General features: G+C 37.3%; 1 pseudogene; it reads left to right on the forward strand.

Annotated features, from left to right (window-relative positions):
* The first annotated feature begins 3,190 nt into the window (after positions 1 to 3,190).
* LOC146454550 (uncharacterized) lies at positions 3,191 to 6,172 on the forward strand (annotated as a pseudogene).
* The last annotated feature ends 8,908 nt before the right edge of the window (positions 6,173 to 15,080 follow it).

Genomic DNA, 15,080 nt, shown 5'->3' on the forward strand with positions numbered 1-15,080 from the left:
ATCTAGTTCCCTTACAAATAAAGGATAACTCCCGAACCTACTTTCCAACAACAGACTACTGGCTCGGAAGTTTGCAACCAAATGTCTTTATATGAAAGACTGTCTGAGTGTAAAATCCTTGAAAAATTGGAAATTTCTACGCGTTAACCTAAACTAGGGGTATCGAATGGTCCCTTAAAATTTTCTAGTGCTCGCAAAATTTGGTCTTTGCTCAATTTGCTCTCAAAAATTAAACAAGTGCTCGCTTGCTCGTGCTCGGACTCTCGTTCAAGTTTGCTCGATGGCTCTAAATTTTGTAAACCTTGCTTTGTATGTTTTTTGGTACAGAAATAAATGTATATCTGCGTGGAACTGAACCCCAATGAATCTGCCTGTCAAGTTCAGTTCAAAGCACACGACAATAACTGTAGCTAGGTGATCTAAGTGCGACGTTTTTTCTTGATTACTGTTGTTAGCTCATGCTTTTTTCCGTTACGCATCCGTGGTTTCTTTCTCGTAGTTATTTTGCGTTATGTTTCACTTGTTCCTTAGTGTCTTTTGTACGTTTCTTTTCATTTATGTCGCTTTCTGTTCGTTTTCGCATTATTTATCGCTATATACATGTACAAGTCAATTTCACAAAAACAAGCTTTTTGCAGACGCGCTAAACGCAGTTATAAGCTTTGCAGTTTATCGGTTTAGTGATTTCGTCGCGAGTGACAATTTCTTCTTGATCCTTGTTTTTCCGTGGTCATACCATGTAAGTAATCGTTTGCATCGCTTCTTGTTAGATGTGTTTCCTTTGCGTATCTTTTATTTTATCAACCTTTTGTAACTTTTAAAGTCGTTTTTATTACAGTTTCAACCTACACTCAGTATACAACTCGTAGCGTTGTTATTATCCACTGAAAGTTTTTCGGACAGCATCTAAGCCTTTGCAGTTTCAATAACATAAGTTAACACATTTATTCATCCTATAATCAGGGTAGCGATGAGATGTAATAGTGTTGCGTATTGTGGAGGTGCTCAGACTGCTACATGCATTCTAATAAAAGCTAAAGCTTTGCTGCTAGAGGAAAATTTAAGAGGTGCTCGCTGCTTACAAGTTTTGTTTTGTTTTTGTTTTTTTCTAAAGTGCTCGCTACTCGCAAACAGAAATTTGATCACTGCTCGTGAAAACCGCAGTGTTTGTATGCTCGTGAATAATCGCAAATACCACTTGATACTGCTTAAACTGTATGCATCTACACTATCAGCAGATAGCCAATAAAATGACCACATTAAAAAAATGTTATTCAAAGCTTTCATCATGTGGTACCTAATTGTTGCATAATTATCTCATGGCCGTCACGTTGATCTTATGTTTCAAAGTCTAGGTTATCGTACGTCTAATCATGTGGTGCATAACTGTTGCATTATACAACCATTAGGTGCCACATGATTAGACGTACGATAACCTAGACTTTGAAACATAAGATCAACATCTTTTTTTTGTCGATTGGGAGTGAATGGATTGACATGCAGCACACTCATTCTCTCCTTCTTTGTCCACATTTTGTGATTTCTTCAGGTCCATTGCGAAGAGCATCCAAAATGTCACGGGATTTGCCTGTTGCCTTTTTGATGCTGGAGATTGTAAAAAGGCCGACCCACCCAGGATGTCTTTCCGCATTTTCTATCGTAGAAGACAATGTCACCGCAGGTTACGTAAGCTGATATCTAACCAAGGTCGATGCACACTTTGAATGGTACTAGCCTTCAGAGAAGGCGTTATTTTTGTGCATTTATAGACTAGTTCCTTTTGCGAAGTCCTACCAGCTGTGCATCACTTATGCCTCGCGCTCGTTTGTAAAATGCAGTTAAAAATAACACCTGTTCTGCTGGCCAGATTTTCTGATTTAGGAAAAATTATGATTAGCTGGAGCATGTCAAGTTATTTGTAGAAGTAGATCGAATAGACAGCAAATGCATGTATAAAAGGATAATAAAAGTGTGATTCAACGATGAGTAGTTTTGTGGTTCTTTTTTGTACATTTGTAATCAGATAAACGATAAAACAAGAGCAGGTAACTAGACTGATAAGGAAATGGAGAAAAACGGTATGCAAATATATATTAGCTATGACAAGCAATGTTTACAAAGAGTTGCTACATCAGCGAGTCCTATAAATATAAGAATCCTTCCCAAGAATAAAGCGCAGTTTGCCATGCGTGTTAACGATCCTAACCAAGCAAGATCTAAGGACGTCACTTTTGTGCGACCGTCCGTACGTCCGCCCGTCCAAGTAAGGCACTGTGAATTACCCTGTGCTGAAACCCGCGTTTGTTTTTTTTCGGCGGGTAATTGGATGGACAACTGCTTTTTGGAGGAACGAACGGGAATTTTGGATAAAATACTCGTTGAACTTGTCGACAAACGTGGAAAGAAGAGAAAGAAAACGAAAACGCTGGCGATAAATATGCAAAGTTCAACCTAAAAGACAGCGACTGACGAATGCCAGCCGTAAAGGACAGAGTTTTTGCCGTTTCAGTCGGCTAGGTGCACCTTGTGTAACTGGTATTGAATTCTTTAACGAAAGATTGACATTTTCATTGCAAACGTTGTATCACATTTAACACCTGATGAACTCAAGGTCGATATAAGACACACTGAATGGAAGACAAAGTGCCTTGATAAACAACAGGGAATTTGCTTGTTCAACAAGCTAAGAAGTATAGGGCCACCCGACATCGGGTACAATTGACAGTGACCTTCAGCATCAAACGTTTCTTACAAACACAGAGTGAGTGTCACGTCACAGAAAAGCAATGTAAAAATGTTACAGTCAATCCACGTCACGCGTCACCACTATTTTTGAGTCAGTTTATTATGTCAGTTTGAACACCGTCGACGAGATTTCCTAGTTCCCGTAGAAATTTCCCTAGTTTATTGACGATCAGTAAAGCGATGAATTTTGTTTACAGTACAGCATATAGTACTTCAAGAATAACACCTGCTTCCCCATATTTTCAATCTTTATTTTTTTTATTATTATTTTCTTTTTTTCATTTAGTCTCTCTTTTCGGAAAGATTTCCAGAAATGTTCAACATACCATTCAAATTCCTTATATTACAAGCTCGGAAATAGTGGTCACGCGTGACGTAAATTGACTGTCAATACACCTGTCCCGTCCATTGTTTCACAGCTGAGCAGAAATCAAACATTACATCATAATACCCGGGGTATCCAATCGATGGAATCGATAATCGATGACAATCGATATCAATCGATACCAATCGATTTTAATTAATCGATTGATATTGATAATCGATGACCGATCGATGGCGAAGATTCGTGTGGTTATCGATTGATATCGATTATAAATACCAATCAATAGATAAATTGGTATCGATTGGCATCGATTGGTTGCAGATTGACGGAACCGGAATCGACGCATAAAAACACAACTTTGTACGTAGTAATTGTAAACACATTTCATTTTAATGTTAACAGGAGAACAATACTCTCTTCTTTCTCTTTAACGTTAACATCCCGTCCACAGGAATCCGGTTTTTTTTTTTTGACAAATTAAAAGTTTTTTCCATGGGCCAATCTATAGACTTCAAAAAACGGAAAGTGGCTGAATCGTGCCTTCACAGAACAGTACACCGAAATAGCAATGTATGTGTTGTGAATAGTTTCATATTTGTTTGCCCGGATTGTTTGTTACGGTTTAAATAGAAAAAAAATTCACTAACACAGAAATATCTGCATGTAGTGGCCAAAGAGGATCCGCAAGCTCGGACTATAGGTGGCCGAGCTGTCCACGATGGTTCACAACTTTAAACAACTTTAAACTTTGCAGTGAACACTTCACCGACGTTCACCTCAAAATGGCAAAGATGATGGCCTTTGACGATGCAACTTATATTCAGTAAAGCCTCTACCCGGCCGTCTTGCGTAGACATTATGACACGGAAAGGCAATGACGGGCAAGTGGGTAATTCGAGTACACCTGCAACAAGTCTCAACCAAGTGATTACAAGACACAAATGAGATGGCCGCTCTACTTGTCATTTTGTGGTTCATGTTAATTTTTGCCATACATCCGCTGGTAAATCATGTAATAATCATCTCTCAGACAACGGTTTCGCTCTTGTCGATCACGTGTACAAATCATTCACTGCAGTTCATTTGGTCACTTGCTACAGTGCCTGCAACACCAAACCAGCTTGCCAACGTTAGAAATACAATCTTCCTGACAAGACGTGTGAGTAAAACAACGACACAAAGTATTTTCGTGCAAGTATTTTGAGGAGAAACCAACCTCCGTGTACGCTGATAACCCCGATTCTGGTACGATGTTTGTTCTACTGTCAGTGTGCTCTTGGCTTACTTTGATTTTCTCTTCTTAGCTCTTAGCTTTATGTAAATTTTCATGGATTTTTTCCCTTTTTAGCTTTAAGAAATTGCGTGAAGTGTTAAGCGTTCCTTGTTCTAATTTAATTGTTTCACAAATCATTCTTTGTTTCGTCGGTTTACTTAGGAAGCAGTTTGTCAAAGAACGTGATAGCAATCGTTAAACTTTCTTCGTTTTCATTTTTGCTTCAAAGAACACCCACGGCGCATGCTGAACAATGCTGCAGTGTGTTTTGACGCCAAGGGTGACCAGTTTGGCAGGTTTGAAGTTGAAGTCGGTGGCACTGTAGAAGCAGTCAAACTGGTTCACGTTTCTGGATCGGTAAGCTGTAGGTCTGGTCATTTCTCAAATTTAGGTTTTGAAGTTGCGGACCGTATTCACTCGCATTTAACTACCTCAAGCAATGTTATAGTCCTGCCGGAGAGTCAACAACACTTTTATTCGACACCCGGATACACTTCAAACTCCAAAGAAAGTATAGCCACTCTCGTCAATCATGCAAGGCCGCAATTTTAAGCACGAGATATACGAATTATTACCACAACAAATTTTTATTATCTTACCTATGTCACCAATATGTGTTGAAACATAATTAAAATAATTTCTTACAGCTTGAAGATTATTTAATAATTATTAAAAAAAAGCTGGATCATTGTATGATGCAATTCCAGGGATTATATTGGCTTAGAGACCGTGGTATATGAGCCATTATACCATGCCAGAGAAATAGAGACCATTAAATTGTCTCCTCGTTGTTCTTGCAAAGCGAAATAACCGCGATATAACAATATTTCTTGATTGTTTTTAGTAGAACAATTATTCCACTTGTTAAATATGAGATGATTATAGCCAACACGGCGCTACGCGTCTCGTTGGCTATCTAGCATCTCATATCCAACGCGCGCTCGTAGAATAATTGTTTTAAATTATTCTCCGAAGTGGAGGTCCATGTCGATAGTGGCATGAAGCGCAGCGAGGTGAGTATCTACCGGTATTTTCTGGCGCTTAGTGGATAGCCAGTCCGAAGTAGTCAATTTTTTTCCGAAAAGTTAGCAAAAAAAGAGCCGTTGAAATGCGAGGCAGTGCCAGGAAGTGAATATCAATCAGTATCTGGAGTTTGAGTAGCCAATCATAGCGATTGAAAGACAATATCTACTGGTTTGCTATATACTGATATGAATTATCAATTTCCTTATTTTACAACTGAACGTCCCTAGCGCAAGCTGAATACAGCTCCTGTGTGTTTTGGCGCCAGAAATAACCAGTTTGGCCGGTTTGAGGTGGCAGTTGGTGGTTCTTTTGAAGCTGCCAAACTGGTTCATCGGTATGGATTGGTAACCTGTTCGAGTAATTCAGATCAGAATCTATGGTCTAACTGAGGCTTTTGCTTAAGCTTCTTAATGACGTTTATGACGACCTCAACTGACGTCATTCTGCTACCCGAGGGTCAAAGCGGCGAAAAGTATAAAATTCCCGGATATGATTCAAATTCTACTGAGATTGTGTTCGTGGGCTTGTCAAACCCCCTTCTTCTCTCCTCTGGACAGGACAACAACAACAACAACAATACTTTACTCCACCCCATTATAATTACAATAGAAAATATAAATATATATATATACAATAGATGATAGGGGTGCTGGCTGCCCGAAATAACCTAAAAGTTAAAAACGCCAGGCAGCCAGCTGTAAGAAAAGGAGTTGCGATTATGGTTCAGCCAGGATTTGATGGATTTTACTGGACAAAATAATCAGGGTACGTCGTGCGCTGATGTGCTTGTCAAGTATATTTAAACATTCGTTGGGTAAACAAACCGAGGTTTCTTATTGTATTTAGCTGGAGTCATTCTAGCTGAACCTGACGCACGCTTTCATTGGTTGTTCTTAGTCACGTGGAAAAAATAAATCAGAAAAATAAAGAATGCCAGGCTCAAACTACCGCGTTTTTATTCAGAAACATTTATAGGCTACAACTGACGGTAAAGTCGTCTGATGAAGTCTTCCCGAAACAGACTTCCATTTCAAAACGTTGATGTAATTATCACGCACGTTTGCATGTTGTTACGGGGATAGTGATGAACAATGAGCCTGTTCAGTTAGCGTGAGGTTTTAAAATGAAATTGTTACTTCTGGATATTATCCATAAGACTGATCTTCAAAGTAGCGGCTAGATTGCTGGAATACAATAGAATGCCATAGCGAGTTCAACAGGGTCTGTGGCGTTCATGACTATTACATACCGCATCGGTATATTTAGTCGAATTTAATTTAAAAAAAGGAAGGTTTCCGACTTTGGATTGCGCTTTTTTCTGCGAGCTGTTTTTCTCTAGCAAGTTTAGCGTTCTTCGCTTTTTTTTCTGTTAAGTTTTCATTGCCAGAGTTTCATAAGAATAGCTCTTAGTTATGTGTTTGTATGTTGTAGTTTGCTTGTTTCGCGTAATTTTCGCTTGTATTTTTGTGTGTTTTTTTTTTTTAATAAATATCTTATTTTAAATATCTTATTTCAGTTTTGTTGAATTTCAGTTGAACCACTTGTGAATTTTGTCTCCGATCGTCATGTTGCTGTAAACCATTTTTGTATACTCAAGAGAAGTACATTAGTCCTGTGGCGATTAAAATTCGTGGCTGCGACGGCTACGGCCAGCCACATTTGGAACGTTTGTAGGGGGTAAATATATTGCTATTGGTCTGTTTCTCTGCATTGATAAACAGATTGAAATAAACAAATAAACTAAAGCGAAAAATGCAAAGGGCGTTCTGAGTATTCAACATAGAAAATTCCTTTTTCTATTTTTCATCCAATTCACGATAATTTGTTAAAACTCTCTATTGACAAATTCTAGCTTTTTGCCTAGTTTACTTACCAAAAACGTAAATACGCTAATCCGAGAACAGCTTTGTTTCAAATCTGACTATTTTAAAGCACCGAATCGTTTTTTTTTTTTTTGTTTTTTTTTTTCGTGACTGGAAAAAAGCTCACAAAAAGGGAAAACTTGATGTCGCCAAACTGTTCATAATTAAAGCAAATATCAAACCCGATAATTAATTATTTATGCATAGCACAGTGTGTCTAAAATATGACTGAATTAAAGGTAGGCCTTTCGTATTGTGGTCATTCAATTTTGACACCTTTGATCATTTGCAGGAGCCTTCTTGTGCGATCTATTTTATGACATGAAATTTGCTTCTTAGAGAAACGACCGGAATTACATGTAATTTAAAAAACAAAGAAGCCGTCATATCGTCCTTCATTTGTCTTCATTGTATTCGCTTTTTAAATAAATACTCCAAGACTACCAATGCATTTGACTTGACATTTGTTAATGTGTTTCACTGGAAATAATATTCTACTGTTACTGTTTTAACAATCACAATACCTACTGCTAAGAATATGAATATAAAAATTCAAAATAACGAATGAACGTTTCCTTTGTCGAATAATATAAATAATGCTTTCTAAAAAGACAACATGCGTTACTTTTGATATGTTGTCTCCATTGCATGTGAATCTGATTCCTATTCTGTACATTACACGACCCTATTTTAATATTACTAATATTACATTAGACGAAGAAAGTGATCCAAACACCCTCACAATGGTCGGTGAACATCGTAGTACATTATCTCAATGACCACACAACTACACTTGACTTTAAAAATGAGGAGGCTCAAAGTCTCGAAGATAATTCTCCGTCTGTACCTTGAATTGACATTCAACGCTTGATTGAAATTTGGCTGGCTTCAATACATATTTTAATTTAAAGGCTGTCGACTTCGGTCTGTCTGTATGAACGCCTTCTTCAAGACTGTGAATAAAGTCTTCAGTTCTCTTTACAGATTATTCGTTTAACCAGTTGTGCAACTTCATTCCGAATGTCTCTCAATCTCCATAAATAAACAAGAGGATTCAACGAAGAAGATAGAAATACAAACACCATTGCCACGTCGAAAAATGCCTTGGTAAATTCTGGTTTGTTTAAAACTTGAATTAACACAATAGAGATAGAAATTGGAAGAAAACTTGAATAGAAAACTACTAGAATATATAGAATCGAGAATACCGATCTCTTGTATTTAGCAAAGTTGATAGCTGGCTGACCAAAGTTTTGGGTGGATTCATTTGCTTGTACTTGTTGTTGATGCCGTCTAATCATTCTAAAAATTGTAAGGTAGAACGCTGAAGTCAGCACAAGGCACACCAGTAACAGTGAAATGATAGAAATATTTGACTGAAGTCGATGTGTTCCTTTAGAGGTGGACAGTACACGGAATACAGTTACGGGGATAGCGACGAGCAACAGAGCGGCAACAACTAAACAGGTTTTCTTCGCCGTCACCAAAGATCGACGAGTCATTTGAAGCCATCGTTCGATGGACATAACCGTTAGAATCAGCAGGTTCATGGAACTCAAGAAGATTGCACATCCATTAGCAACAGCAGTCATTATTTTTAACTCAGTTTCTGTCAAGGGAAAGAAATCGATCGAAACGTATACCGGTTGAGTGAGAATCCCATTGCTAAAGTCAGTAAAAGCCAGGCCAGCGAGTAGAATGTAAAAGGGTTTCCTGAAAGACGCGCTTCTCCAAATTGCCGCCAAAACCAGAGCATTTCCCGCCACTGCCACCGGCGACAAAATGGCGATGACAACCGAAGTGTAATAAGCATAGCTGTTGTACATGGAAGCACTGTGGTCACGAAACTAAACTGAAACAACCATCCTTGATTTTCTGACATGGCACATCGATAAGATAGCTACGAAAGATTCAGCGCGACTTGAACGCAAACTGCTCTTTCACGGGACAAACTAAAGTGAATTGAAAAACAAACGAGCTAGAGCCTTGCTAAGGACTTCGCTTCGATGAATTATGTCGAGTTATATGTTTTGGGCGGGCTGAAAGTAAGGTGCTCAGTATTTATCTTGTCAATTGTGATACCAAACATCACCTGCTCTGTTCGCATTCAGTAGCCTGAAACTCACGTCACTGTCCGTAAACGCTAGCAGACTGACAGACTGTGGAACAACGCGTCGAATACAGACCTCAACCTCAAAACGCCGAAAATCTGGAGGTTGAGTTAAAGAAAACTGGAGATTGATCGACCGGCAGACAAAACCAAGTAAACACAGGTGCTAATAAAAAGAAAGTGCAGTTTTCGCTTAAAATGTGAGTGACCAAAATGCGAGAGACTGGTAATGAAAACTTTATTAGGCACATGTCTTCTATATGTGGTCGGGGACTGTGTTCCCGGCAAACAGACGGATGAAGTTAGGGTTGTTTACTAACTATGGATTGATTTGCACAGAATTGGCACAAGAAAATCACCTAAGCAAGCCAAAAAATGAAATTATAGAAGGAAATTGTAACCTTTCAGCTTGTGACTCTGTTTATCGTGAGATTTTTGTGTCTCGTCGTGAGACTGGAAGACTGAACTGAAAACCGTGAGTGTCACGGCAAAATCGTGAAACTTGAGAGGTCTGCGAATAAACGGGTATTTTAGCGTTGTCACGGTGGGTCGATACCGATCAAATAGTCGATATCATCGATACTGGGGTCTCGTTGAAAAATATCGATATTTGCGAGAAATATCGGCTGTTTCGCTCCCTTTTGATGCTGTTCATGTGACCACTCACTTGAAATATTGAACGCTGTTTTAGCACCAAAATCGTAAAATAACCGATATTTAGCCCTTTATTGTGTGTGCTGTTGCACTGTGCTTGAAAACACATGACTATTTCTTCTCGGCTCAGGGAAAAGTGGATCGCTCTGAGAGGCGTTTTATTGTCCCTATAGCGATGTTAGACAAAGTAAAAACCCACGATGAGGATAGAAAACAGCAAACTGGCAAAGAGCTAATCATTAAGGCCTAAAAAAAATTCCGAATTAATGTATGCCAGGAGCCAAATATAATTACAAAGGCCGACTTTCCTTCCCATTAAATGGCCTTAGCTCCCACGAGTCTCCTGTAGCTCAGTATTAGAGCATCCGAACTGTAATCGGAAGGTCTTAGGCTCGACTCCTGATAGAAGCACTTGGATTTTTTTCTGAGTTTGCCTGTGTCATTTACTGATTAAATACATCATTCTCAGTTTTTTTTTTTTAATTTCCCCATACAAATCTAAACAATAGGTATAGTTCGATCACTGTGGTTAAAAGCCTCAAAATCTTAGAAAGTCATCTTGGGTTGGCTGTGCTCGAACACACCAACCTGCGTCTACCAACAAACGAATTCAGCTTCTAAAATTTATAAAATGTTACCTTTAACATCTAATTCAGTTTTGCAGTTTTTATAACGTTAACAGTTGTGAAAATGTATTATTTTTTGTTCCATTCTCTGCATTATTCATATTTAAATAACAAATAAAACAAAATAAAAATGCCAAGATGCCTTATTGATAAAAAGAAACCTTTAATAATTGATTAGTTCAAAGTTTTTGACTAATTTACTTACCGAAATCGTTTTAGACTTTTCTTTCTTCTTCTTCTTCGTATTCTTTTTCTTTTTACATTTAAAACAAAAACTCCTCCAAAAGAGGGAAAATTTGATGTCGCTAAAGTTTTAATAATTAAAAACAACATATCAAACGCGACAGTGTTTAATCTGTAGAATTAATAAATTATCAACACACTGTTCAGTGTGTTTAAACGACCGTATGGCAAGATCTTGCATCATATCGTGATCGCACACTTTTGTTTAGATCGTTCGGATATTTATATATTTTTGGTTAAAACGAAATCAGCGAACAGAAGATCATAACTTTCATCCCATCCCAAACCTATCATATCGTCACTTATCTGTGTACTTTTATGATGTCTTGAAATACTCCAAGAATACCAGTCCATTTGAATTGACAAATACTGTTGCGTTTCATTAAAAATAATCTTTACTGTCATCTTTTTAATAATAAGACTGCTCACTGCTAAGATGATATGAAAACGGAAATTAAATATAATCAAAGAACGTTTTTTTTTGTCTTAAATTATAAAGTCTGATTTAAGGGGGCATTCTGGTTGAATTTTCATGAAATAGTATGTAATTTTAGGAAATAAGTAAGAGACAGATCAAAAAAATTGAACGCACTACTACACAGTTGGCCAGTACGTGAGAGCACTTCCGGTTGTCAGCAGCCTGTTTTCGTGTCCATCTATTTAACAAATCGACGGCAATTTTCTATGGTCTATAAGAGTATAGACCATAGAAAACTGCTGTCGATTTGTTTTTTACAATAACATGGAAAAATTACGAGCGGAATTGGCTATTTTTTTCGTTGAGAAAGCGCGCGCGTTACATCTGACGTCATTTTTATTGACGTTCTCTTATAGACAATAGCTACGAGCCAATCAGCGCGCGGGAATTTGGACAGTTATTGTAAAATAATTATTAACTTCAAATTTTAATTTTTAAATAACTTAAAATATCAATATCTTTTAATTGACTTGACCCCTTTTTATACGATTTTTTAAATATTTAACACAGATTGATGTCGCCCTGTGTTACCCCCTATAGGGGCGATTTCGCTATATTTTGGTCAAAAATACTCAACAATTCGACATAGAACCTCTTTTGTAACATGAATTAGCTCTTACAACACCGGAGAGAAAATGTTGAAGTTTTTCTCCTAGGAAAAACAATCAATAATCAATTTTTAGCGGCTTCTCTAAAATACACAGGAAGAACTTGAAAAAATTGACCAATTCTTTTAAGTTGCAATCCACTTCCATCCTATCGATCCCCACTAGTAGGGTTATTGTTAATAAAACTGAACCATTATTTTAATGATTCCATTGAAACATACACGTTTTTAGGCTATTCATGGTGACACTAAAATAGGTGACACGGCCCCTTTAAGATTGTTTAAAACCTCGCACACATAATAAAGGCAAAATACTGGAAATTTCCATAATCGTGGCATTTGACAAGAATGCCTCTTATTCGTACTAATATCACACAGCTTCCCTGCGTGTGAATCTGGTTCTTTAGTTGTGCATTGCAAGTAACAAGCCGCCCAATTTTAATATTATAGTAGACTTTATTCAGTCGTTCGAAAGTAATTCAGGCAATCGGAAACGGATTGGCGAAAACTACACCATCCTAATAAGCACATGACAACACTTAACTTTGAGAATCAAACTTACATGGAGTATAGATTCTAAAAGCAAAAAATTATTAAAAGTCAATAAGAGCTAAAGGTGAAGTATCACGAGAATTCGATGTCATTTCAAAACCCCAAAATGTTTGTGTGTCAACATAAACAAAAATATAATTGTCTAGTTTTGTTATAAATTATCACCGAGTACATTAAAACTGTCGATTAGTGCATCTGGCCAGAGATAGAGTACGCCAGTATGGATTGAAACTTGAAAATGTTAGGCTAACGTTTTTCAAGTTTTAGCATTTTTGTTTCCAAAATGCGCTAGCTCAGATAACGAGTTGTTCCTTTCAAGAATTGAGTTGATTTCTTTCTTCCGTTGTTCTAGAATTATTTTATAGCTAAGTGAAGATCTTATTTCACCATTTTTGACAGAAGCGGTCGAAAACCCCATGACACTTCCCCTTTAAGTCTGGATTCTCGATCTGTAACTTGATTGTAGGAAACCGTGAAAGCAGCGACGACGGCACGCCAACGAAAACGTGACTTGAAAACACAACTCATTTACTACATTTTGTTTGTGCTGCTTCGTGATTATTTTTTTCAACTCGTTCAACTTGTAGAAAATGGCGAACTACCCAGGAACCATACTGGTTAGAATGGTGCTGGAGTTAAGAAAGAGAATGAAAAATTCACCGTCGTGCAGTTCTACCTTATTACTTTCAACTTTCAACATTATTCAAAAATTCATTAATAGTTCATAAGTCCATTGACCTTTCAAATGGTCGATAATACATCACATGCAGTGACTTTATATTGATAAATCTCCTCCTTATTAGTATGCGGTGTTTTATTAGCTGATAAAACACTCCTCGTTAGCATGCGGTGTTTTTCTCGTATGCTAATTTCCAACGTTCACAGAAGCATAATTGTTATGAACTCTATTGACACACGCTTTTCCAGGAATGTTTTTGAAGCCGTTCAAAAAACTCGCAGCACGTGTTTTATCGGGTCTAAAACCACTCGGCTACTCCTCGTGGTTTTAAATCCTGAAAAAAACACTCCCGCTCGTTTTTTTAAACATTACTTAACCTTTGTAGTTAAATGTTATAATAACACTGGACCCGCAAATAGCATTCGCTGATCTAGGCGGGTAGTGTAGAGTAATTAGAGTAATTACGTAATTACACAGCGAATTAATATAAATATGAATAAAATATTTTACAATAGTTTTAGAATGAAAGAAAACATGTAAATAAATTAATATTAATTAACATAAATAACAAACACAATGTGATTAAACGAGACAATAATTTCAATGACAACACTGAGAATATGACTAAGTTTTTAAGTGTATCAAGGAGTGAGAAAGTGGGATAATAAGTTCTGGGATTCCAATGATTAGGAGAATAGATGACTTATTAAGGTATGGACATCAACATAAGCTTCCTCATATTTCATAAACTGTAGTAGCACATTTTAGAGGTAATTTTTAAAGGATATTTTTTGCTTTACTGAAATATACCTTGGGATTCCATTCCAGAGTTTAGATCCAATCCTTGAATCCTTATTCTTAGTATCTGTCGCCTTTTATTCTGTTATTAGAAGCGTAATAAACATATATACTTGGGGGCTTCACACTAGAGCTTGTAAGTAAAATCTAAGTGCACTTGAAACCTACTTGAGTGTGAAGGGGTAAAACCTACCAACTTGAACTTTACTTAGTGACTATGGAAACGTTCGTAGTTCAAAGAAGCCGAAGTACGCCGCCAAGTATGGCCAACACCACACTTGAGAATGTACTTGACCAATAGGAAAAGGAAAACCAACTGAAAGCCACGTGCTGCGGTGCCAGAACAGATAAACATTTTGCCGTGAACTAAAATTAATCCAAAAAAAATCAAAATGGATGGCTGGAGATACGCCTCGCAGTTTGAGGACTCCATGGAACAGTCTTTTTTGTAAGTAACCATAAAAAAAGGAAAAGCCGATACAAATAGTTAAACTTACGATCTTATTTGAATTTCATCTTTAGAAACAGCCTGAACCATCGATTTTCAGTTCAGAAGATGTCGCCTGTTCTTTTGTTTTGTCGCCAAGTACTCGTAAACAATGAAGTACCTATGCATTCCCTGTAATGTTAAAACTCTCTGAGTTAAAATTAAAGACAAAATAAAGAGTAAACAACATAAAATGTTTTTTCGTTGCAAAGGCTCCATGATTTTCCGGCGAGCAATCGCATTTCTGATTTTACCGCGAACAATGATTGACAGCTTGTGCTTCAAGTGTATACTTTGTCACCAGGTGTGAAGCCAAGTTTTCTAAAGTGCGACTTGAGATTTTCAAGTGCACTTGAATCAAGTGCTTACTTGAAACTAACTTAGCTTGTAGTGTGAAGCCAACAACTATTCTGAAAAGGGCCTCGAAATGACACTGCTTAACTTAAGCTGTTAAGTTGTTTTGACTGAGAAATGAAGATTCACATTCAGTTTTGTTGTTTGCCGAATAAACCACTTTCCATTCAATGTAAACATAAATTACCGTTAAATTTCCCTTTGTTGATTTAAAGGACGCGTTTAAGGGCTTGTTTTTGAGAAGTGCTTTTACAGAATGGG

This window comes from Pavona decussata, unplaced genomic scaffold (genome assembly GCF_977016875.1).
Source record: "Pavona decussata unplaced genomic scaffold, jaPavDecu1.1 SCAFFOLD_300, whole genome shotgun sequence".
Lineage (NCBI taxonomy): Eukaryota > Metazoa > Cnidaria > Anthozoa > Scleractinia > Agariciidae > Pavona > Pavona decussata.